Source organism: Phasianus colchicus, chromosome 2 (assembly GCF_987193195.1).
Source record: "Phasianus colchicus chromosome 2, bPhaCol1.hap1.1, whole genome shotgun sequence".
In the NCBI taxonomy this organism is placed as follows: domain Eukaryota; kingdom Metazoa; phylum Chordata; class Aves; order Galliformes; family Phasianidae; genus Phasianus; species Phasianus colchicus.
This window is the reverse complement of record NC_143437.1, coordinates 20,806,796-20,832,106: the sequence shown is the minus strand read 5'-3', so window position 1 is coordinate 20,832,106 and position 25,311 is coordinate 20,806,796. Positions and strand designations below refer to the sequence as shown.

At 38.2% G+C, this 25,311-nt stretch overlaps 1 protein-coding gene across 5 annotated transcripts in view; it reads left to right on the top strand.

The window, feature by feature from the left end:
* The first annotated feature begins 764 nt into the window (after positions 1-764).
* The window catches only part of KCNK2 (potassium two pore domain channel subfamily K member 2), a 127,644-nt gene continuing 103,097 nt past the window's right edge, over positions 765-25,311 (top strand). For 2 of the 5 annotated variants that reach the window (XM_090135037.1, XM_090135039.1), the window contains exon 1: positions 3,705-5,824. The gene's annotated coding sequence lies outside the window, so the exon portion shown is untranslated. Of the gene's footprint in view, positions 984-3,704; positions 5,825-9,422; positions 9,496-25,311 lie in introns of those variants that run through there. The other 3 variants (XM_090135034.1, XM_031595798.2, XM_090135035.1) reach the window with 3 other exon arrangements.

Sequence of the window (25,311 nt, the reverse complement as noted above, 5' to 3'; positions counted from 1 at the left end):
TAGTCACAAAGCCTCTAACATAAGGACAGTGGGAACAGCAATGCATCTGTTCCTACGTGCCAAAGAACCCACAGGAGGAGGTAGGAAGCATAACTGAGGCAGTAAAGACAGAGCCAGTATAAATAAACTAGTTCAGAAGCTGAGCTTTCTGTAACTTCTTCTGACATACATCAAAGAAATGATTGCTGTTTGTATCACAACCGCAGTCCGTCTGGTTCTGCTTTCTGCCACCAGGATCCAGCCTTTCAGGTACCCGAGGAAGACTTTTGAAAGAAATACAGATGTACATTAATTTATTCTTGTTCTCATATTAGGTCTTTTACTTCTAAAACTCAGAAGTTAGCTTCTGAATAAAGAAAAATCCTTACTATTGTTCATAATAAATCTATTAGCATTCAGTATAGTTGACATGTATCAGTTTGTGTCTTCTCTAAACAATTAGAAAGATGAGAAAAAAGATGTTGGCCTTATCAATACTTTGTAGTATCAGCAATTATTTCAGCAGCTCCCATGAATTCCTTTAAACGTTATGTTAACTCTTGCAGATTTTTCACATGTTCCTCCTTTTAGCTGTATGCCGTGGAACTTCAAGTAATAAATCCAAATCAACAACTTCCAAGTTTTAAATTAAATAAAGGCAGCCACTGTAGCAGGCACGCTAAGTCATGGCTTGAAGCAGTGATTGAGCACCTGGTGGGAAGGCAGGGCCAACCCAGCAGAGCTCAGGTGCAAGCAGTGTACCTGAGTGACTGCATCTGGTGGAATCAGGATCCACCCCTTCCCAGACCTCATGTAAGGGTTGGCAGGGGGAGGTGAGGGTATCTTACTGGAGATTTCTGTGTACCTGAGGCCTTCTGAAGAGAAGCAGTTTTTTTTCTTTTATTTCTGTGCCTACAGCTGTTGCATTTGAGCAAATTCTCTCTTGTTGCAGCCTAGGACCTTGCTACTCTGCTGTCACTGCTGCTCTACTGAAAGTCAATGAGGTATTGGAGGACACGAAAAAATATGTCTTTGGTTATTAAGGAAAAACTCAGCCAAGACTGAGACCAATAAGCTTTTGTGAGAAGAAAATTCTAAGTTGTGAAGTTAGTGTGATTGTTTTGTGTGTTATTGAGTAACGCATGTTTTAAGGTGAAAATCATGCTTTTACAATGCTTCTTTCTTGAATAACGGGCATAAAAACTTTCTATGAGGATTCATATCATGTGCAGAAAGGGGGCAACCAGCCATAAAGAGCTGCAAAAGCATTAAGAGTTCTCATCATCTTTGTGGATCAGGATGCTAACATTAGTCAGACTTTTATGATCTTATTTGCTTAAATGCAGCTTCTTATACCACTGTGCTTTTCAGAAAAAATCTTAGGTCTTCACATTTCTGGACAAGCAACAGCTCTTCTTATGTGAATGGGTTTGTTCAAATATGTAACCGCTTTGTTTATTTAGAGGGCAATCTTTATTTTGTTAGAATGTCTCAATATTTTTCAAATTAATTAGTCAAGAAATCATCAAGAAACCTTCTTGTGTATTTTCTTTTTTTTTTTTTTTTTCCCCAAATTCATTAAAAAAGGACAGGTGGGGGGGAAAAAATGCTGTTTTCTATTTGCATCCCTGACAAAATTCCTTGGGAAAAAAAATGGATAAGTGAACTAATTAACAAATTTAAAATGACTAACATGGAAATACACTTTACTTTTAATTTTTCAATCACCATTTTAAGTTGCTTGTTCAAGCTCCCACTGAAGTCCTTAGTGATTTTGACACAGACTTTAATGAAGTCACAGTTTAAACCTCTGGGAGCTCATGGTTGTTTCCAGGCACAAGGTATGAAGAAACACGAGGGCAGGTACATGTGTATTTGTGACAGCAGGTGGGCCACACCTCTGTTCTTCGTTCAAAAGCTACATGCTCAGCTAGATTCTTTATATTCCATCAGGGCTGGGTGGAAAGAGGGCTTTGAAAACTGAAGACTTCATAGAAATGAATCATCTGAAATGTGCACCAGACCATTGCAATCAAAACTTCTATCTTCTGGAAATAGCTATTTTCTACTAGCAGTGTGAAAAAATACACCTGATTATAATGGATCTCTTTGTAGTGGGATTGAGAATGATCAGATGCGTGAGCGTTTGCTGTAGATCATTGGTTTCATCGTGTATACCCACATTTTTTTTTTTTTCCTCAGAAATAAAATGGTCTACAGTGAAGTAGGAAAGCTTCCTAACTTTTATTTATTTGCTTTTTCTTCTTTTAGTCTAATGACACAAGCCACATGTTAGATCAAAAATGAAGCAGAGCATGCTGTAGGACAAAACAACACTGTTTAAAATTACAGCACTGTTAAACTACCAGGCTTTATGGGCATGTGATTTTTATTTTTTTTTTTTTTACTGAGCAAGCAAAAGCATTCCTTTTACAAGGAGAAATTAGTTATCAGAGCAAGATCATACAGCGTAGTAGGGGAGCCCTGCTGTTACTTGCTGAAATAACGTCAGAACTGAAAGGAGGAGGTATTAAATGTAATTCCCTGCTGGTTGCTCTCTTAAGGCACAGGCAGCTCTCAACTGGAGTCCTGCTAGTTGCAATCAAAGTTTGCCCTAAGAGACCTTTTCCACCATAAAGCCATTTGCAGCTGCAGAAGCAAACCATAAAGCTCTTATTAAATTTAGATGCAATCCTGGAAGTCTTTGCAAGGGAGGACCCTGAGTTCCATTACTTCTACAGTATATAAGCATGGTCAGCAGGTACAGGGTGGTGATTCTGCTGCTGTTCTCTGGTGAGACCTCACTGGGAGTACTGCCTCCAGATGTGGGGTCCTCAGTACAGGAGAGACGTGGAACTGTTGGAGTGCATCCAGAGGAGGACCAAAAAAAAAATGATCTGAGGGATAGAAAACCTCTCCTACAGGCTGAGAGAGTGGGGGCTGTTCAGTCTGGAGAGAAAAAAGCTCTGGGGAGACCTGATAGCAGCCTTTCAGTATCTAAAGGGGGACTGTAAGAACGAGGGGGAAACTGTCTGTTTTGTTAGGACAAGGGGAAATGATTTCTAACTACAAGAGGGGAGATTTAGATTGGATATGGGAAATAAGTTTGTTTGCTTGTGTTTTTGGTGTGTGTTTTTTTTTTTTTTTTTTACAAGCATGGTGGTGAGGCACAGGTTACCAGGTGGTGGATACCCCATCCCAGGAGGCATTCAAGATCAAGCTGGTTGGGGCTCTGAGTAATCTAAGCTGCCGAGGTGTCCCTGTTCATTGAAGGGCAGTTGGACTAGGATGGCCTTTCAGTTGGAAGGGATGATTAAATGATTCTGTGGCTCTAATTTCTACTTCACAGCATTGCAGGCTGGCTGAGGTTAGCAGGGACCTGGAGGTCCATCTGGCCCAACCCCTGCTCACCCAGCAATGCCCAGGACCACGTCCAGGAAGCTTTTGAAGACCTCTGTCCTCCTTGCACCTTTCCTCCAGGTGCAATTGATGATGAACGCCCCCGAGCCTGCTCCTCTCCCAGCTGCTCGCTCTCAGGAGAGGTGCTGCGGAGTCCCTGACTCCAGCTCTCCTTTCCCCTCTTGTTTAACCTCCGTCCCGCGGGCAGGCTCCAGCTGCGGGCTGTGTTTTACCTCGCGGGTGGCGGGAGCCCGCTGAAGCCCCCCATCACAGCCCCGGCCCGCGCAGCAGCAACGGGACTCCGCCTGGCAACGGCGGCCTCCCGGGGAGGAGCCCTGCGAGCATAGCTGCCCGCCTCCCCCTCGGGGCTCCCGGTGAAGACGCTCTCCCCCTCACAGCGTTTATAGGGCATTTTGAAAGCTCTTTCAACGGCTTCTATTTATAGCTCGCCTGTGTTAATTTTAGCTCGCAGCCGGCTCTCTGCAGCGGTAAAGGTTGTCAGGGTGCGTGTGGGGAGCCAGAAAGCTGCTCGCCCTCCCCAGGCGCATCTCAGAACAAGAGCTGCGAGCGCTTTCAGAAGGTTGATGAGGGATGAAGGAGTGATAAAACGTGTCAGCCCATCAGATTAAATATTTAGATCTGCTGGGGCTGCTGACAAACATCGTGCTTCTGCAGACGAGCCTCTGTGAATGATGTGGTGGGGAAGCCTGGATGGAACAAACAGAGCGGTGATGTTCACTCAGGAAATGGGCGACAGAATGCGTCCAGGGCGATATTTCTCTTGGAAGGTGCTATAAAAAAAAATAAGATTTAGGAAGCAGTAATGCACACTGCGTGATCAATGCTAAGGATACGATTGGTAAGGAGCCAGTAGGAAAGCAAATTTCTGTGCTGTAGGAATAAAATTATAGCAGAGGAGTTGGACTTGATGATCTCCGGAGGTCACTTCTAACACCTACAGTTTGGTGATTCTGTGAACAGCTGAAGCATACGTGTCAGTCATAACAGGGTGCTCAGCTATCAATATCTGATCTTTAACATCTTAGAAACAAGCATTAGGAGGAGGAGCTCTTTTTTTATTATTTTTATTTTTTTCTTTTTATTTTTATTTTGTGCACACCCTGAAGAATGTCCTCCCTCTCCTTGGGTAATTGAATTCACATTGTGCTTAAAGGGAGCTGCGTGTGTGTAATGAACCAGTGAACAGCCCAGGGCATGGGCATTCCATCACCAAGTCTGTTTTGTGCTTTAAGTGACCAAAAGATGGACTAGATTTTGTGTGAGCACTACTCTGATATTTTCTGCGTTTCTTTAAAAATGCAGTTATTCAGATCTGCTTTTTGGATGACATTATATGTGGAAGAAATTGTTGACAAGTTGTGTCACAGCTAAATTGAAACTGAGGAACTCACAGTGGAAGAATTGCAGGCCACAGTAGCAGGCAGGAAGATCCAAATAATCCAAATACCACAGGCATGTTGATACTATTCCATACTGATCACTGATGTTTCTTAGGTACAGTTAAAGAGTTTTAAACATCAGTAGAATGCTATGGAAAATAGTATAAGCAGCAGAAGACATGTTACAGCAGTCTCTTGCTATATGTTTTACATAGAGTCATGCTGCTGTTCCAAACTCATCCCAGTGACATTCCCCTCTGAAAGCTGCCTTGAGTCTAAGTGGCATGTCAGGCAAGAATGTATATAAAATAAAGCAACATTGTACAGGAGGGGGCTTAAACCACCTTTTAGAAAACTGTTTAATATTTCCAGCAACTTCAAAAAAATATATATGCCCAGGTAGTAACTGGAAGGGAGACTTTATCTCTCTAACAGACTTCAGATGAAATCAGGCAACTATACACTTTATCTGCTAGCTTTGTGTCTTCTTAGCAGATAATAACAGGTGACAAATGCTTTGAAGGGTGGGTAAGCTATGTTTTAAATCTCACTGAGGCAGTGAGTCCTTTAATTATCCCATGGTTCTGTTGATGATGGTGAAGAGCTATAGCTCATATTCCCTCAGTTATGTCGGTGCAGCAAGAATAACAAGCAACTTTTTAAAAAAAGTATTTTTGTTACTGAAGTCAGCACTTGCATCTCTGAATTCACACCAGGAACAGATGTGATAAGAAGACACCATTTATTTGCACTCACTGTTTGGGATTGAACTGTGCTTAAGAGAAAGTTGCATAGAGAGAAGTCTGTGATGAAGAAAAGGTCTTTTTAATATGCTGGTTCTTTTAGAACAAGGACAAGGTTTTAATGGCTTTTAAACAGCCATTTTTCCCTTATCAGTCATTGTTTTGATTGAAGAGATGGAAAAATGAAGTGAGCAACTCATGAAGAAGATATAAAACTGTTTTGAAGAGCTTCATTTTTAAATGCTCCTCTTGGGATCAAGTCTGTCACACAGACTAGAAATCAGAAACGTCCTCTGTGAACAGGTAAGTTCTGATGCTTTTATTGCCTTTTAATCTAGTGAACAGATTTCTAGCTTCTATTTAAATTAACATACGCTGGCACTCTTGTAAATGAAAAAAGGTTTATTGGAAACAGAGTGTTAAGGTAATCTAGAAGGCTGAAGAATAAGCAAGAGATAAAGAACTGAAGAGAAAATTGCTCTTTAGTCTCTTATAGACAGAAAAAAAAAAAAAAGTGTTTTTTATTCCTTTGCTTTCCTTAGTCTTCGCTGCTGGTAGGCTGCTGGCTGTGATACAATTTTGCTTAGATTCCTAATCTTTTTCAACACTATAGCAAGATTTTCTGATGACTCTGTTCTGCAGGAAGAAGGCAATGACAGTTTTGGTGCCTGTGCAGAATCTAATTTGGTATGCATTTGAGCAATATTAGTTTCATACCTGAAGGGAGAGAGACAACTCTTTGCAAGTGATTTGATCAAAGTTATACTAAGTGTTTGGTTTCACCAATGTAGCTCTACATTAAGCAACTTTATACTTCAATTTATATGTTGGAGTAAAAACTTTTGAACTTTAAACTTGGTTATTGTGGTATTTCAGTTATGTTGTTTTCACTTTTTCTGATCAAGCTCAATCAGGAGAAAGCAAAAGTATAGTTCTCTAACCTTTAGTGAAGTAAATAGTAGCACCAGAGTTTGGGGCAGTTTCTATTGCTTTAGGAACCATGGAAATGGGCACTTGTTTGGTTCTTAGAGATTTAATTATTTAGTAAAATACAAAGTTCTATAAAAATTCAGTGTTGTTGGATTTTTCATGGGGCAGAACAACTAAACAAACAATTGAATGATCTAGCAGCAGCAGGAGATCTGCTAATGCAAATACTTAATGGAGTGACTCATAAAAACAAGCCAAAAGAAAAACATTAACCAGCTTGCCCTTCCTTTTCTCTCTCCCTTCCTAACACCCCTCTCTCTACCTCCTCTATCTTAAATGCACAAGCAGATCTACACCAGCTACTAGGAAGAAACTTCCATGTTGTACATTCAAAAAGATAGGTAAAGGAGTAACAGTGAGATGCTATTCCACCTTAAAACCTAGGCTAATCTATGAGAGACTTCCTCTTGCTGTACTGCTGAAGAGAAAGAGGTCTGAAGTACTTCTGTTTTGACTACACTCTTTAGTGTATGGTGCTAATCCTACCATGGCTGAGAATACTGTAGTAAAACAAACATCAAGACTAAAATTTCAAATGGAGTTGTACTAGAAAAATTCTTCAGAGGCTTTAAACCATAATTTTCAGAAGTATAAATATCGTAAGTGGAGACTCCAAACCTTTGGGATTTTCATAGGAATCCTTACATAATGCTGTCTTCTGCCTTCTTTTTGTTTCTTTCAGTAGACATTATCATAAGCTGGAAGTACTATATTGTATTTGGAGATTTCTATGAAGTTTTCTGTGGCTTTACTATTGTAAAATTTCTTTGCAGACAGCTGCAGTTACATGAGTTTAACATCTATATCATGAAGTGATAGCAGTAGTCAAGGATGCCATCTGAATCAATGTGACATTCAATCTCTTAGGTGAAGGCTACTTATAGTACAGAAATTTAAACATACTATTGTCTGTGGTTGCCACAAACAAATCTATCACTGAGGAAGTAGACCATTCTCTTAAGGAGGTCTCTGAAGCATGAGTTTTACTTCTTTAGAAATCATGCCAACTGCCAGCTCTTATGCTACTCTGTGAACATTAATAGAGGTTGTGCACCTTGCAAATTCAAGCACATCGTAAAGACTGTAGGCTGTTTTTCAGACTGTTTTCATCACATTTCTCTTCCATTTGGTATAAACTACATATTGTGAAAAATCTACATTCTCACTTATAACTAAGCAAAACTGATTACTACTTACAGACATACATCTGCTCATTTATCTCCAGAATATGTCTGAATGGTGCAATTATAAGTTACTCTTATTGTTACTGAAATTTTAAAAGTAATGTCTATCCTTCTTGTTCCTCATCTAATATATAAATAGCCTGATATGATTCTTGGAAACCTTTAATTTCTGCCTGTGATAAACTAGTAGAGGAATATGTTTCTAAAATACATGTTTCCATCCACTGGAAGGAAGTTCAAATATCTTTATCATTAATTTGCAGTAATGATCTAGAAACTCAAACCTGCAGGAAGGATAAAAATATAGTGACAAGCCTTAAATAACTTGTTGACAGAGAAGTAAATTTAGTAAATTGAGTAAATTTAGCCTCAGTCTCAGCAACTGTGACCGTTTGCCACTCTTTTTTTGTGGCATTGTACTCAGTCGTGTACTATTTCTGCATATGCCTGTATAATAGACAGTGTCTCTTGATCTTTTGTAGGAGTCTAGGTGTATGAGTGCAATGCTGTAAGGGAAAGCAAGATTTGGGAGTTGAAGCAAGAAATCTATACACCATGCTTAGAAGTACACCATTAACTCACTGTGTAGACTTTGTAAGCAGGGCTGGTAAGTTCTACAGGCCCTGAAGTAATGGCACAAATTTGGCATTACAGATATAAAGTACCTGAGTCTGGATGAACTTGTCCACCAGCATATGGAGCATTACAATAATTTAGTTTCTACGTTGGCTCTCAAGATACAAATTTTCAATCTGGTAGAGACTATCTCTAGGCTCTTTGATAATGTTAGGCTTGGACTAGGGACCCAAAACCTTCAGCTGGGATACTGAAGTATTGCTTTCTATGTTAACTACAGAAGATACATCTACACCGCTGAAAGAGCTATTAAAGTCTTTTTTTTTAAAGAAAAGCTTGATCAAATATGGTTTTGCAAGATGAGATTCACATTTCCAAAATTAAACCCAGGACTCATTGCTTCCAAGCCCTTCACAGTCAAGGGAAAAGTGGCCATCAGAGATGCTGATAGATATCTGGGATTTAATTCATGGTAGTGAGGGCAATTCAAGTCATTGCTATCATTATTCAGTAATGTAATTATTTTATTGATTAGTTTAAAAATAACTATTGTTGAAAATACTATTAAAAAACTCTAAATCTTAAATTGGATGCAGATGGGTGATCACTGTTGAAATAAAGTGCAGAAATGCCCATTTAATTCTTATTTAAAATGCACATTCCATGACATTGCTATGTCATGCGTTACCTTGGCTGAAACATGTTGCTTAAATCACTATGAAGACCTCTTCACTGAATTGTGCAAGAGACCTGGTGATTGCTTCCCAGCAGTGATGAGAATGAGTTATGAGCCTCTCTGCCTCTTCCTAAAATAACAGGGAATGAATTTCATGTGGGCAAACACTTGACTCATTCTTCTTGGAATTGATAGCTTACCACACAGGACTTGGAGGCTGCTCCATGAACCAGTTGTAGTTCACAGGAGGAAGAAGCCTTCAGAGGAGTTCAGGCACTCAAAGAATAACATTCTTGGCCAAAAATAACCCTGAGCACTGACAACAAATTATATTATAAAAAAAAATACTCGTTTATTTGTAAATCTGTTGCAGCATCACGTACTTCCAGACATATCTGAGAGATGAATGGTATGTCCATCTTTGTTTCTTCACTCTTCTGTTTTCATGTAAAGCTGCTTCTCAGCTAAACCAGGGCCATGTAGGATACATCATTTATGATCACATGAGCTATGTCAGCTGCTGCTGGTGAAGACCCTTGTGCAGGAAGGTAAGAATGGCTGCCCTAGGGTGACTGTAAGGATACAGTAGTTACCTCGCCTCCACAGAAGGACTGAGAAAAATGAGAGTGAAGGAAATGACAGAACTGTAACAAGGGCAGTGTGAGAGAGGGACAGTCCTGCTGTACAGAGAGAATGGTTAGTCTCTATTTGGGGAATGTGGGAAGGATGGATCTATAGAATGGTGAGTAGCAGTGCGATGCAGCCCTTTGCACTGTGGGCTTCAGAACTGGTTTGTGTGGACATGTGTGAACATGGGTTTGGGGATGAATAGCATTCAGGATGATGTAAGTAATATCTCTCCTGTATTGTTTGTGCACTTGTGAACTGGAGGTCAACTTTTCACCCTTTTCATCCACTGCTGCTGTATGTTCTTCTCTCAGTTCTGTAGCTGACTCTGGGAGAATGGCATGACAAAGTGTACACCGTGTTTTTGGATCTATGCAGTTTGTCCTGACTGACAGGCCTTCTGCAGACTCTTTGGCATGAGCTACGAAATGGCTCACTGGCAGCAGAAGGAATATGTCCTCCTTGGAGATATGAATCCTTCCTTGGATGAAGGAGCTGCTGTGTACTGCCAGCTAGCATTCTTGCTGATTGTTGTTTCCAAATTAAAAAATGATTTAACTCTATGTGAGTCAATATGTGCTATGAGATGATGCTATGGCTTGGATCCTTATTGCATAAAGAGATAATAAAAAACAAGCCTATCCACACACCTTATTTTCTTCTTGTTCCCTTCTGTAGTTTCTTGCAGCCACTTCTTCCTGGCAGCTGTAAAGCATTCTTTCCTCCCTCACGCTTTTACACAGGCAGATGAAGTGAGTGACCAGCCTGCCAAGGGCAAGGAGAATGGTCTGAAAACATTTGGTGGTAGTGGGAATTAAAGGAGATGAATCAACCATTCCTCAAAGTCATTCCCTGGCTTCTAAAAATATGCAGTTCCAGTAGTGATGCTACAGAAAGAATAATCTTTCCCACTGCTGGGAACATTTTAGGAATCCCTGCTCCAAAAAGTACACTTAGTATCCTGTCTGTGTGCTGCCAAATCAGCCTTCATTCCAGAGATGACAGGAGTCTCTAAGGAATGAATAATTTTTTTATTCCAGAGTATTAGTACCCTGAGGCTGATCTCTGTAAAATGTCTACAGCTGACACTCCTCTGCACTGGGAAATGGCATTCCTATTGGAACAGGAATGCAGGAAATTAATGTGGTAAGAAACACTGCACTAAAGACAACTGTCTATATTTACAGTTGGGCTCTCATTTGTGCTGAACTGTTTACCTGCGCAGGGGACTTTATAAAGGGATTGTGAAGCAGATCTGTGTAAAAGGCATTTAACAAGACATTGAGTACCCCAACTCAGAAGACACATTTTATTGCAATTTACTGGTCTAAACAGAGAGGGAAGATGACCGAGTTGCTCATGGTACCTTCATGTTGAGGTCCAGCCTGTGCTTGATATAACATAGATGAGCATAAAGAAAGCTCCTATGAGCATCTTTGTGACATAAATTAGGTTTATATTTTTATATTAGTCTATTGAAAGAAGCATTCTTAGCATGGTTATTTTTACCTGTGGATATTGGTATCAGTAAACCTAGGAAATACCTAGCACTATTTGCCATTCTTGCAGATGTTCGGGAAGGATCACTTGCAAATAGCAGATACAGCTTGACATGAAAATTCCATTTGCTAAATGTCTTTAAAGAACACGTTGCCCCTGTTCTGTCCAGCTGCTATTTTTTGTTAGGACCTGTGCATCATTTGAAATTCTTCCTGTCTTAATACATCATTATCTTTGAATGAAAATTAGTTGCTTTCCTTCTATGAGAACTAGGATATGGGAGTACTTGTTAAAAAATTTGCACAAATCATAGTAAGAGTGAATATCGAAGTAATTTTATTAATATTTCTTTGCTGTTAAGTTAGTAAAAGTAATTGAAATGCTGATCTAGGATATTTGCTAAGGCATGATACCCACTCTATATTCATATAGGTTAGAGCTAGATTCAGCATTAGAAAAATATGAAATTTTTGGTTCTCAGCAGTTTTGACATAAAAGATAAGATTGAGCTGCATTGGTTATACTTACCGCCTGCCCATAAGGTGTAAAGAGATGATCAAAAAGTTGGCAAGCCTTACATGAATTTGGGATAGTTGCATGCTAATAAAAATAAATCTGCAGAAGCAGGAACTTCTCCTAACGTTGACTTATAGGGTGACTGTTTTAGCAGGCAGAGTAGAGCAAGCATTATAAAAATAATGAGGGTGTCACCTCGGGGAATACTATATTTGTCACCTTCTGATTCAGGTTGTAAGGTCCTTTCTGCTTATTTTGAATGGAGTCATAGAAAATATTTTTAAAATGAAATGATGCATCTAGTGCAAGGTAGAAGATGTTGGTATTGTTTTAGTTCTGTTTTCATGCCATGTTGGAAGTGAGATAGCACTTTGGATGTTGTTCTGAAAATGAGTAACCAAGCAATTTGATTTTTACACACCGATACTGACACTTATTCATGGCCAGAGTGAGGCACCTTCTATGGCTTTAACTTTTACCCCACTTTACAGGTGGATTGCTAAATTACCTCTTATTACCCTATTTTCAAAAAGTAGGAAGAGCATTTATGTAATGAAGATAGAGTATGACAAATTGAAGGCAGTATCAAAGAAATTAAGTACTTTTAAATAGCATTCAGTATGTAATAACACATCAGCTGGCTCCTGCTCCCTCTGCCTTGCACTAGTTTTTCAATTTGTTTTAAAGACAATAGGATGACCCCTAGAATTTCTTCAAATGAAATGTAGATTAAAATTTAAGGCAGCAGTACCTGGTTCAAATGACTATTTGTGTCCAATCCCAATTTCCTATAAAAGGTCCTATGATAATTCAAGAGGCAAAATATCTCCTTAGGCCCTAAGATCCTTTAGCATTTTAGGTGTATTATTACATCTAAATTCCAGCAGTATGTTGGACTCACGTTTTCTCTACTTTTGTTGCTTTTCATCCGCTATTTAAAAAGAATGCTGGTGGATCTGTCAGCTAAATACTTCAGTATGTGGATGTGACCAAAGAAAAAACATGCCTAATGATATAAGCTAATAATGAACAGCATAGGACCAGCTTGATTGTATAGTTGTGCACACAGTTTAGGAGAATGAAATGTTTGCTCACTTACTGTAGAGGCCTGCTGTTTTGTAAGAACAATTTCCCAGCTACGGGAAAATAAATTTTAAATTCCTGGCATGTCTCTTCATCTGAAAATTCAGGGGAATTTAGAGCTGCATGTGAAGTTTGTGGCTTAAGCCCATCTCTGGGGAAAGTGGAAATGTTGATGGAATAAGTCAGGGTAAAACAATGACGGCTCATCCATTTAAAACAAGGTAACGTTATTGCGAGGTATCTGGGAGGATCTGCTGGGAGAGGGGATTTCTGCTGACCCAGTTTTTGTCCTCTGATGCACATCTTTCTGTTCTGAAAGGTAGGCACTGAGTTGGCTGACTTCCGCACCTTTTCTCCTCTGTAACTGGGAACAGGATTTGCTGTGTGTCATTCTCATGCTCTAGATCTGATGTCTTCATGCCAGGAATGGTGGCCAGTGACAGTGACCTAGGTCACTAGTCTGAGCAGCTGCTGAGCCTCTGGCCTTCTACCATGGGCCATTTGCAGCTTTCACATCTTCCTGTCTGGTCCTCCAGCTCATTTCGCATAGCACAAGTGCATTCTGGCTCCTTGTTCTTGCACGAGAGCTTTTGTCATACTTCAGGTGCTAGGAAAATGGGAGTGCACAGGCCAGGTTTCTTCATGTATCACTGCCAAGTGCCACAGGTAGACAGGAAATTCTATGACCTTATTCTTGCTGAGGGATGCAGGGCTATCTAGGATGGTTCTCTCTTTCCTGATGCAGTGATTTCTTGATTGCTTTCCAGTGGGAACTTCTCACTTTTCCTGCAGAAACTTCCATGGCTACAGTAGTATGTAAAGTTCAGAGTTGCTCAGACCCCTCTTGCAGAACATGCTTTGTATTAAGTAAATTGTATTGAATTTAGAATCTGTTGCTGGCACTCATTGAAATAAAAAAAAACACATGGAGAGACAATTAAATATATTGCTTGCTAACTGCACAGAAGATGTATGTGTTCTATTACATCTCATTCTATTATTTTTGTTTTTTGGTTAATAAATATAATAAACATGTTCAACTTAAATACATTACTGCAGGATGCTAATATACTGAGGATATTGAATATAATAGTTGTCTTGGAGAAATAGTCCAACAGAACAAATGAAAAAATACATAAATAAGTTGATACGATTCAATGTAATTGTTTTGTCTAAAATTTCTAGAGATTATAATTATTACTCAATTTTATTTCTCAGAAGTCTTGAATAGCAAGGTAGAAGATTGGAGGACCATCACTGGAGTCACAGACCAGTAGATAATTTAAACCATCTGTAGTGAATTTCACTCCAGCTTATTTTAAACAGTCAGTTGTTTATGATATGGAAACTCTTTCCTAAAAGCACAAATATTAATGAGTAATGTATTTGTGCTTTATAGAGCTACATATTCATTCTAATTTGTAACTGTCATTATAATTTATCTCAGTTTGGTTAGTCTTTGATTACCTGTTATTTGTCAACAAATTTCTGCTAATTTTATAAGGAAAAAAAAAACCTATGTTATGGGAAATGGAGTATTTAATGCAAAGCAAGTTTGCTATACTTTTCAGTACAAAATAAATAAATCAGTGACCGTTCCATCAATGCAGGATAAAAATGCAGAACTAATCAATCAACATTATTTTGTGTTCTTTGATAAAGGTTTCAGCACTGCAATTGAAATCAGTGAGGTTACCTGTTCAACACAATTTTCAGAGAGATTGCACCTGAGCTCTGACTTGTAAATGCATATTCTTTACATAGGTTACTGTTTTTCTGCTGCAAATGCTCAAAGTTGGAGTGAAAAGGTGAAATCAATATTCACCTGAAGGCCTGGTTTTAGCTTGCGTTTAGGTTGTCTGAATTTATTACAAATGCGGTACATGAACTCTGAAGTAACAGTGGAGAGGTAGACCACATACAGCCATATGTTCCTGTAAACAGGAGAAAATTTAAAGTATGCTCTTTTAAAAATTTTTTTAAAAGCAGGCTGCAGTTGATGCTGTTTCTTATTGTTTCTGTCATTTCTGCTGTTGACCATTGAAGGACATACCAAAAGCGTTTAATCAGAGTCTGTTATATTTATGCATATGGTAGATAGCCCTGAAATTTCCTGCCCTAAACCTTTGTAGGGGCTAGTCTTGTTTGTGTTGACCATATATTTTTAAGGATATTATTTCTGAAGATGAACTTTCTTGAACTTTACAGGCTTCACTGGATTTGGGATTTTAAGATGTCATTATATTCCATTTCTAAAATATGATTGAAAGAGGCCTGTGCTCTAATCTTTGTATTTTTATGTATGTTCCAAACACCCACTGGGAAACTTCACAGCAATGCATCTAAAATGTGTCCTAGCCTAGAGCTTTTTTGCAAAATTTGCATACAAATTCACAAATATTAGCCACGCTGAGAGATGGTACTCATTTCAATCCCAACAATGCCGTGCTAAATAACTCCTTGCCTGTACACTTGTATTGTTAATTTTTTTTTCCACTTAAGTGAAAGGCAGGTAGACGAGTCCTTGCATGAAGGTTCATTTCACTTTAAGTTTAGTGCTTGAAGGCTGTGCATCAAAGCATTTTGTACATCATTAGTTTGTTCCTTGCCAGACTATGTGATACCCACACAAATATTGCCATCTGGTAACTTCTGTTTAAAGCAGCTGTTGTTGGAGTATTCCAGAATTTTAATCGTTATCTAGATTTCTAAATGAAAAGCCAAGACACCTTTCACCTCAGTGCAAACAGAGGAGCTTCTTGGGTTACAGGGCTGCCCTACAGACCGCTCATATCTGCTTTGCTTTTTACCATCTATGTTCTGCTTATGTTCTCCAAGGTGATAACTGACTTGGTTAGGATAGCTTTCTGTATATCATCTGCAAGGTAAAGAGTATTTGTGATTTTGACTTAGAGTTGTCCACTCTGCAGTGATTGTCTGGGAGTTGTTTGGGCTCTTAGTTTTAAGGCAGCATTCAATTGAACTGATAGTAAGAATTATTACACCAAAATAAATAATATTTAATGGCCTTACATGTCTAAAATAAGCTGTCTTTAGGATTTTGGAGGGGTGGGTCAGATTATAATTAAATACTGAAGCAACTTGGACAGCTTTGAAAGAGGTAAAATTATGAAGAACCAGTATGCAATATAATTTGCAGGAAAGGGTCTTCCACAGCTGATATGTAACAGGTGTAAGAATTCTGTCCTCTGTTTTCTTGAATCACCAGGGAACTTAACTTTTAAGCTACAGAAGTGATTTCAAAGGAAATGCTGAGTGATACAGCAGTGAGAAGTAGTATTCACTACAGACACTGAACTTGGTTATTGCTCTACCAACAGAAGAGTGGATTTTCCTCTAGGGAATTCAGCAATGGTACTTTTATTGTATTTTTTTCTCCCTGTCAGTAGAGTTTTGCCATTGATACAGCATGTAATTGTCGTGAATCATAAGTTGTAACTATAGTGAACAACTGTATATTGCTGAAAATTATAATTCCTCCTAGGAGTTATTGAAGGGGAAAAAGCTGTAGGATTTGCTGCTACAATAGTGGGTATAATGTGGCCCACTATATATTCTTGTCATAGCTGAATAATACTGGTGTGGGATTTCTGAAAAACACAGCAGAATGTATCTAAGAAATCAGTGGGTGCATTCAAAGCATGTTTAACATGAAAGAGTTTGTGTATCACTTCTCCGTCGTCTGTTTGTACTAATTCCTGAAATTGACAAAGAGAAGCCCACTCCCCTTCAAAATTCTAAAGACAAAATTTTTGTTTCCCTAAATCTTAAAAGCTTTTCTCTATGCTGGGAGTAGTGTTGTTTTTCACATCTTTTCACACTGGCTGAAGATTGTACTCATGTTTGCTACATGGTGCTTAAAAATCTCCTGTTGCGAAGATTGGGATACTCTACTAGGAACTGCTGATAAGGGATGTTCTTTGGGAGCGATTTCCATTGTGTGCAGGTATGACAAAGAGAAGTGATCCTTCTGCAGCTTAAGGTTTTTCCACATTTGTGGCAGCTAAGTGTCTGGCTGTCCTATGTAGAGCAGGAGATAGATGGGATATGTGTCTCTGTAAATGCTGCTTGATATGCCATTGCTGATGTCTTCTGTCACTGGGGCTATGCATTTTCTGTTCCTTTTTGTAATCTGCCCACTCACTTCTGGCAGGGCAGTATGGATACCCATTCGATTGAAGCTGTGCTGCTTTTTCACAAGGCATTAAGGAGTTGGATCTCAGTCCTAGGTTTTCACATAGCTATCATCACTGATTTTGTTTAGATGAGAATACAATTCAAGAGTGAACGTTTATCCATTTATCCCCACAGAAACAGCACAGGAGATGAATTTGGATGAATATTCTGAAACAGTACAGATGAAGACAAATACTCTCTGTATTCTCCTTATTTATGTTTAATGCATATTATTTATTTTGTAAGCTTATCAGTCCAGGCAAAAGAATGGGTTTCTGTAAAGCACTTTGTTTTCCCTCTTCTCTGGCTTCACTGAAGGCAGAGACATGCTGGAGGCACCCACACTCTTTTATGCATATCTACTGCTGTTTATCAATCAGAGCTACAGTCAGCTCATCAAGGCACTTCGCAACCTTTGTAATTTGCAGTTGCTGGTGAATCTTTTCCCTTCCAGCATATAATTGATGTGTCCCTATTTTATTAGGGATTTAATAAGACATTTTTCTCAAATGTTCAAGTGCTTTTGCTAAAAAGAATAATTATAGCGATTATGCTAAGGAAGGCTGTGAGATGGGGAAAAAAAAAAAGTATGAAACCTTGTTTGAAAGTGAGGTAATGTTAACAATGCAATTTCCATGAAGTTGGAAACTTGACCAAAACAATGTAAGTCCAGTTTTTGGAAGACATGAATATTTTTTTTAAGTAAAAAAAAAAAAAGTTGAAAGAATTGAGAATATCACAATAATGCTGATTTTAAACAGGAATTGGCTTACTTGCACTTGAGTAAATCAATAGTGATTCAATGAAAGAAAATATAATTCTGGCAGTAGAAAGACAAATTTAAATAGGAAGAGAACCAACTTAAAATCTTATCCTTTGGGAAGCTCCACGCACATGTCAAGTCTGACATTTCTTGATTGTTTTCTGTGTTAGAAAAGAAAAAAACAATATGCCTCCCATTGTTTTTTTTGTGCCTTGAGTGTCATCTTGGTATGAATTACACTGATGCATACATTCTGTTTGTACTAGAAATCACAGCATGTTGCAGGACATTCTGATGACTTATGAGCTCTGCAGAAAGGAAGGAGCCTGCAAAGGCATGGCATTTCATCAGTACTTAGTTTCCCTTAAGAAAACTTTTGATAGGCCAAACATAAACAAGAAACTGTCTCTTTCAAGAGCCATTTGAAATTGAGTTTATATATGTTACACCAGTAGCATTCTGCTTGTGTATTGAAATTAGACCATTGAAGATGCCTGATTTTATGAGATCTACTTGTATAACATTTATATTTCTGTGGGTTTTAAAGTAGATAGGTACATATCACTTTCTGAATTGGATTAGACTATTGATTGATGAATTCAGATATCTTGCTTCCTACAATGGCCGTAGCCTAATACTTCAGTACTTCACAGCTGCAAATAACACTATTCAGCCATAGCCAATGGTAAAATATTGAAGACAGAAAGTAAGTTGTGCCTGCTCCTATCACAGTTTCAAGAATTTAAACAACCCGTCCATATTCATTGACTAATGGCTAACATTGCCTTAAAAATGTAGCTCCAAATATTTCCTTTCTTTTTTAAATAACATAATTAAATTTTATAGGCAATTTTTTTTTTTTTGTAAAAGCACAGAAATATCAATTGAGTTTGAACTGCAGGTTAGAAAAATGGAAATTCTTTCCTCCCTCTTTCTTACATAATCAATCAATCATAATGAGATGTTAACCAAGTATATCTCAAAAATGAGAGAAGAAACTACAGCTTGCTATGCCAGGTGGAAATATTTCAGGTAGTAAATTTTATTCTGTTGCAAATCTGTCGGCTTGAGCCCTCAGCCATCAGCTATAGATTTAATCAATGATTGGAGTTGGGTGAATAATTAAATTTGATCTGTTTTCTTCCAGCTTGTGAAATCAATGCTAAGGTTTCAACTTCTTCATGTATTTATCCACACTGCTCCTGAATCCTTTTAAAGCTGTGCTCGTCTCCCTTCAGGATGATGGTTCCAACAATATGATCAGGTCCTGCTTAAATAAAAGCAAATCAGGAAGGCTGCGCGAGGGCAAACCTGCAAAATTCAGCCTTGATGTTTTGGTCTCTGGCTTAGGTGGATACACAGGTGATGTTCTAACAATGCTGATGTAAATTGTGTAGTTCCCATGGACTTTAAAAGAACATGATTTCTGGTTCCAGTTCTTGCATTTGAGAATGTAAAATTCAGACTTGTTCATGAAGTTCTGAAATGTTTTTCATGTCTATCTCTACCCCATGTCTCTTGCCAGTTAAATGACAGAGAATTCAAAGCTGACAAATGTTACATTATAATTATTTGTATGAATGCTTATTCAAACCTTTTAATATCAACTTTATCCTAAACTTTGAGGTTGGTCTGGTTGAAATGTAACTTTAGTATAAGAAGTTTGTTTAGGCTTTCCATTTAATTCACATCTTCCTCATGGAAACACAACATGACTACTTTGGTGCAAGAAAAACTTGCTGAAAAATGCAGTGATGTTGTGGTGGGGAGAGTCATCCATTTGGAAGTTTATTAAGTCTTTGGCTGTTCTATAGCAGTCCTGTCTCTGGGCTATAGGACCATCCTACTTTTGATGATCTTCATATTTTCAACTTATGCTTTCAGATTCTGTCAGACTCAATTGCTTTATGGGTTAATGTGCTTTATGCCTTTCATTCCCTATTAGATGTCAGTAAAAGCCAAGGGGCAATATTCAGTATAATCTATTTTTGAAAGCTGAACAATATTTCCTTTTTTTGTTTCCTTAATGTTTCCTTAATAACTTTAATGAAGCTGTTTCTAGGTACCTTCCGTCCAGATCCCACTCTTCTCAGTGAACACATTTAGCTACTGACATCAAGAAAACAAAATTATACATTTTAAAAACAATCAAACTGTGACAGTTAATGGCGTTGTGATGAAACAGGCATAAAGTGGCCATATTGCGGGCAGCAGAAGGCTGATGTTCTTAATTATTCATTTTCATGCTTTTAGGTGCTTGGATTTTGAATGTAATGTAATAGGTACCATTTTATTGTGTTGTTACATTTAGCGCCTTGAAGTGGATTTTGGAATATGTGTGATAATTTGGCTGTTTGTTTTGGTAATCTGGCAATGTTTGGATGAAATGCAGGAACAGTCTGTAAAGTGCAGTGAGCAGGAGGGTCAGAGAGATGTAATTTGCCCACCAGTAGAAGGTGCAGCCACTTTAGTTTACAAAAGGTTTGTCACAGAAAACAGGCAGGAAAGCTTCTTTTGTTTTGTTGCCTTGCATCTAGCTTGTTTCTCCAAGTTGCGGTGGTCCACACAGTAGAGATGGAGTCATCTCTTGTATTCACCCTTACCTGTGTTTCTTCCTTCCCACCCAATGGGATTGTTGCTGACCTTGAAATATATGTTTATGTGGCACAGGAGTAAGAGAACATCCCTATATCTTTATAAAACCTTTTCTGGACTGTGGAGCTAGCGTGTTAGATGAGGGCAAAAGGACAGGATCTATTTTTCATCTGAATCTTCTATCACCTGGTGAATTGGAGAAGAATCAAGTCTCTCTTTCTCCTCCAGCATACCAGTCTGCAACATCTCCTTGTCTTATTGTAGAAAGAAATTCATGCTTTGAACAATCTGTTTACTGAAAGCAAACCACATTAAGATCCAGTTGCTTGTAAGTCAATGGAAGAATTATACATTTCACAACAACTTTGAACCACCTTGTCCTTTTGAGTAATTTGGGTACAGAATTATTCAGATTCACATTTGAGCAGTGATTCTCTCCTTTGCATGGAAATTACTGGAATTACTTCAGTTTAGTCCTTCTGTCTTCAGGGCAAAGATTATAATAAGTTTTGGATTATGGTCTGAAAATATATAATGCCTGCTGTTTAACTGCAATGGAGAACATTTGTTTTTCATGGATACTGAATGCTAGCATGAATTGTGCTGCTCAGTTCTTATTTATCTTGCAGACCATTAAATCCGGCATTTTACTCTGTGGGAATTAGAAACCATTTTGTTCCACATGCTTATGAAGTCATTAGAAAGGCCGAAGTACATCTGTAATAGCCATCTATTAATGTAATTATTATATTTAATAATAGGCAGCTTGCAGGCTTGGATTTTCTTGATGCTGTCAATGAAAGTACTACTAATTCCAGTCTTCCCAAAAGGACAACAGCTTTTAACTCCCTTCAGATGTAGACAGCCGGAGATGTCCAGACCATCCACCCTGTCTGCAATACTCTGCCCAGCAGCACTGGGAGTGAAAAGTAGCTGGTAGATGAACGTTTGCTTCAGCCCATTCACGTATTGATATTTCATGTGCAAGATTTCTCTCTCCTCTTTAATCCCAGTGTAGATTTTGAGCCTTCTGGAAAAAATACTGAACGAGTGCTGAGATTGTGAGCAACTTAGAAAGCTAGCCTTGCTCCAGAGATGCAACCTGGTTGGCAGTCAGACTCCTCAGAAGGGCTCATTATCATTCCCTAATGTCATATTCCCATCATCAAGCAAAACAGCTTAATCTAATGCAAACAACATATGCAAGATATTTGACTGTCTGGTTTCACCTATTTGATATATAAATATTTAAATACTAACTTATGGAATATTGTTTTTCTAACATGCAGCTCTGTGTTTTTCTAAGATGCAGCAGCTAGCCATCTGCCTCAAGTATACAAAAGCACCCATGTTTTCTATAACTCAAATGTGCTCTCATGTAATGGGGAAAAAAAATGTTCTAGTTGCTTTCTGAAAAGTGACAGTAAATAATTCCATTTTCATGGTAGGGATATTGAATTAGGCTGTCTCTTTTGAGTGATGCAGTCTTGCAGTCTCCAAATTGATCCTGTCTCTACAGATCTGTTGAGCACAGTGAGTTGCTGCTGACCTAGCTGCAGGCAGTGTCCAACCCATTCCCAGTGATCCATGAGGAAAAGAATCCAGCTCTTAAAATCCTTCCTTGGCTAGGCTGAATTTGGCAGCTTGCAAACATGTGAGTAGATTAGCTACTTCAGAAAGGACTTTTTCAGTGTTCTTTGGAGCAGAATGATCTTTAAAAAAAATATATATATATATATATATGCAGCCAGTAGCTGAAAGCCTGACTAAAACAGGTTGAAATTGAATCATTTGTGTCTCAAATTTCTCCCTTTTATTTCTCCCTTTTATCCAAATTAGCAGCTGTTTTCATGAGCACTTGTTCCTTCTCTTATCTAAGAGGTTATTTCTGAGATCAATAGGATAGCATTCAAAATGGGAATGCATTTCACAAAAACACAAGTTGCTGTCATACTCCCATCCTTTTCCCTAAAACCTAGTACATCTTTATGCCACGCTGTTCCTGTAAAATGGCTGAAACAGTTCTCTTTTTTCCTTCCTAGATCTCTTATGGCCACAGCATATATTCCATTTCAACATCAACTTTGTGACTGCCAGTCTTGCTACCTCACAGCTATGTAGATTTTCCATGGTGACATGGGGTGTCTTGCCCTTGGGGGGAACTCCAACTAAGTGAAGTAAAACTGCAGCTATGTTAATTGCATAGTCTACCTTATTACCTTATGCTTCAGCCTGCTCTGAGTCATCTGTTGTTTTCTCCTTCTGAAGTAATGATCTGTGCTTCCCTTTGTTTTTCACTTATTTCTGAAGTATTAATAGAGCTTTTTCTTGCCTTTTTTTTTTTTTTTAATTGTTGCTATTCAAACTCATTTTACTTCTTAGTCTCTCTGACTCTGTTATTGCATTCCCATGCCATTTCTTTATATTCACCCTCTGTCCTTTTATGTGATTCCTTACCTTAACAAAGAAAAACTTACTTAAGAATAGATGCAAATTATTTGATTTCTTTTGTAACTTTTATAGCAACTACATAATTCTCATAATTCTTGATATTCTTAGACATTAAAATAGTCACACAATGCCTAAATGAATTTTGGATCTTGTAAATTCTTGTCACAGTGTAAAGGATTTTCTTTCATTTTGAGTTTGTCACCATTTATTGTCACTGCAGCTGTGGTTGTGTGCCAGTGTAGTATATTGTTCCTACTGTGCAGCAATACCTCCTGTGCCAACACAGGTACATGAACATCTATGCCTCTACAAGCAGCTTTGCATCTAATATTCACAATTCAGTTCCTGTGGCTGTTTTTCCCTATGTCTTAGATGAAAACAAACTCACCAGCTCCTTTAGTTTAACTGTACCTGGTGTCAGTGGTGCTGCTGTTGTGATTATGCCTGTGATTTTGTTGAATATAAGGTACATACATACATATGTTTGCCTTCCAACAGTATCAGTAGGTAAGCCTTTCCTAAGTCGTTGTATGACTTTTCTGTAACAGATGTGTGATCCAAGGACAAGTTTTGACTCCTATTTCTTCCAGTTTTAGCACTTAAGGTACCTTATTTGAATCTGTAGGTAATCAGCCTCACCTCAGTAAAATCATGTGAGATTGAACAGAGAGGCATTATGGAAGTGGTAAAGATTACAGAGTACTGGTTGGGTAGAATTCCTATGTTTTTGGAAAGAAGCATGTTTATTTACAAAAGCAGTTTATATTTCTGTCTCCTGAGTATGGGGGAATTTTCCAAAGTGCTGTTTAGCTATGGATTTCAGTAGAAACAGAATCAGTCTGATAAGGCTTTTTTAAAGAAAAACCTTGAGTATTTTGCTGCTGATATAATTATGTCACTCTTTAACCTGTGTACATTTTCATTAACCTCATAAATGATATAGCTGCTATGGATATATAAAACATTACATTTTTAGAAAATTGCATCTTCACAGGGAAGAGGAGTTCTGTTTTTTAGCTAAATAAGGAGAGCACTGAGTATTTAAATAAAGATACCCTCAGATTTAGTAAAAAATATATATATATATATATTCTTCTGGCTTATTTACATGAGCTTATTTAAGGCTTGCTTGCTGAGGTGCTGAATAGTTTGCCTAATTCCTGTATGAGCATGTTTACAGTTTATGTGTAGGATGAGAGACCTGAGAACCAGGAGCTAAGAGGTAGCAAAAAATGTTTTACTGAGTGCTGGTTCACTGGGAACTGATGTGTGAGCACTCTTCACTGTTTCAGGATGAAGTCAGAGAGCGTAGCTGAAGTCTACTGCAGCAAAATCCAAAACTTATCTTTTTGACTTTGTGGTGAAGCTGCTGAGAACTGATTATTGTTTTACTTCATCTCACACAGATTAGAGTGCTCAGAGGATGCAAAATAAACGTGCAGTGAGCAGCTTTGCCATGCCCATTTTCTCACTAGAAACTGAGGCCAGCTGCTCCAGCTGAGGAAGTAAGAGTATGTCTTTAGCTCAGCATTTATAGTAACTGATCCAGTGCTGAATGTTCTGTGATATGTGGAGGGTCAAACAAGTGTTTCCTGCTCTCCTTTTTCAGCATCTTTCAATGCCTTAGGTGTGAGACAAGCACCTGAACTTTGTTGAACTCTGTAAACAGGAAAGGCTTTTATTGCCTTCTGAGAAGGCAAGCTGAGTAATTTGTTTTATTTGTTACAAAGCATCAACAAGTTTATATCTGATGGTGCAAGACCAAAAAGACACTTGAAACCTTTGATGTTTTCTTGTTCTTCTCTCAATTCAAGTAGCACAGTAACAACATTCTCTGATATATTAGGGAAAATACTTCTGAGTCTGCACAGACAAGCATACATGTATTTCTACTGTGGTCAAATGCATAGATTGCTATGCACATGCACAGTATGTGAAGGAGGGATATTCTGCTTGTGGTAAACAATGCTAATTAGCAGTAATTTTTGTTCTAACATTCAACCAAAAAGATAAACTTGGAATTAACTGTTTTCACTGAAAAGGAGGAAAAGGTAAATCTATTCTGAAGGTCTCAAAGTATTTTTGAACTGTATTGAAATAAATGCATTTACAACTGCAAACCCCAATCAACATGGGGAAATAAAGCCACAACAGAGATAAATGGTCAAAACAAGGGGGGGGGGGGGGGGGAAAGCCCTCAACACTTCATAAAACAGAAAAACTTACAGAACTGACTACAGCTTTTTCTTCTTCCACAATCTAAAGTTGTCCTATCTGACATTGTTTTTTGATGGTGGAAGCTGAAGAGACCTTGAGAAACACTTTTGGTAACAGGAGAAAAGAGGGTAGGGAGAAGAAAGACAGAAATAAACAATGAGGACAGAATGGAAATTGATGTAACACCTACTAGCCATAACACTTATTCAATTTCTAGGAAATTCAAGTGACTACAGGTTGCAGATGAAGAGACAACAGAGTTATGGCTGTATAGTCTTGGATCACTAGTGAGATTTGCACTATTTTATGAAAGTAAAGAGATTTCATCTGCCCTAATTCTCAGGAGATAACCCAGCAGAATTCCCATTCCTCTAAGAGTTTCAAGAAAACATGTTAGTTTGTCTCTGATTTATGG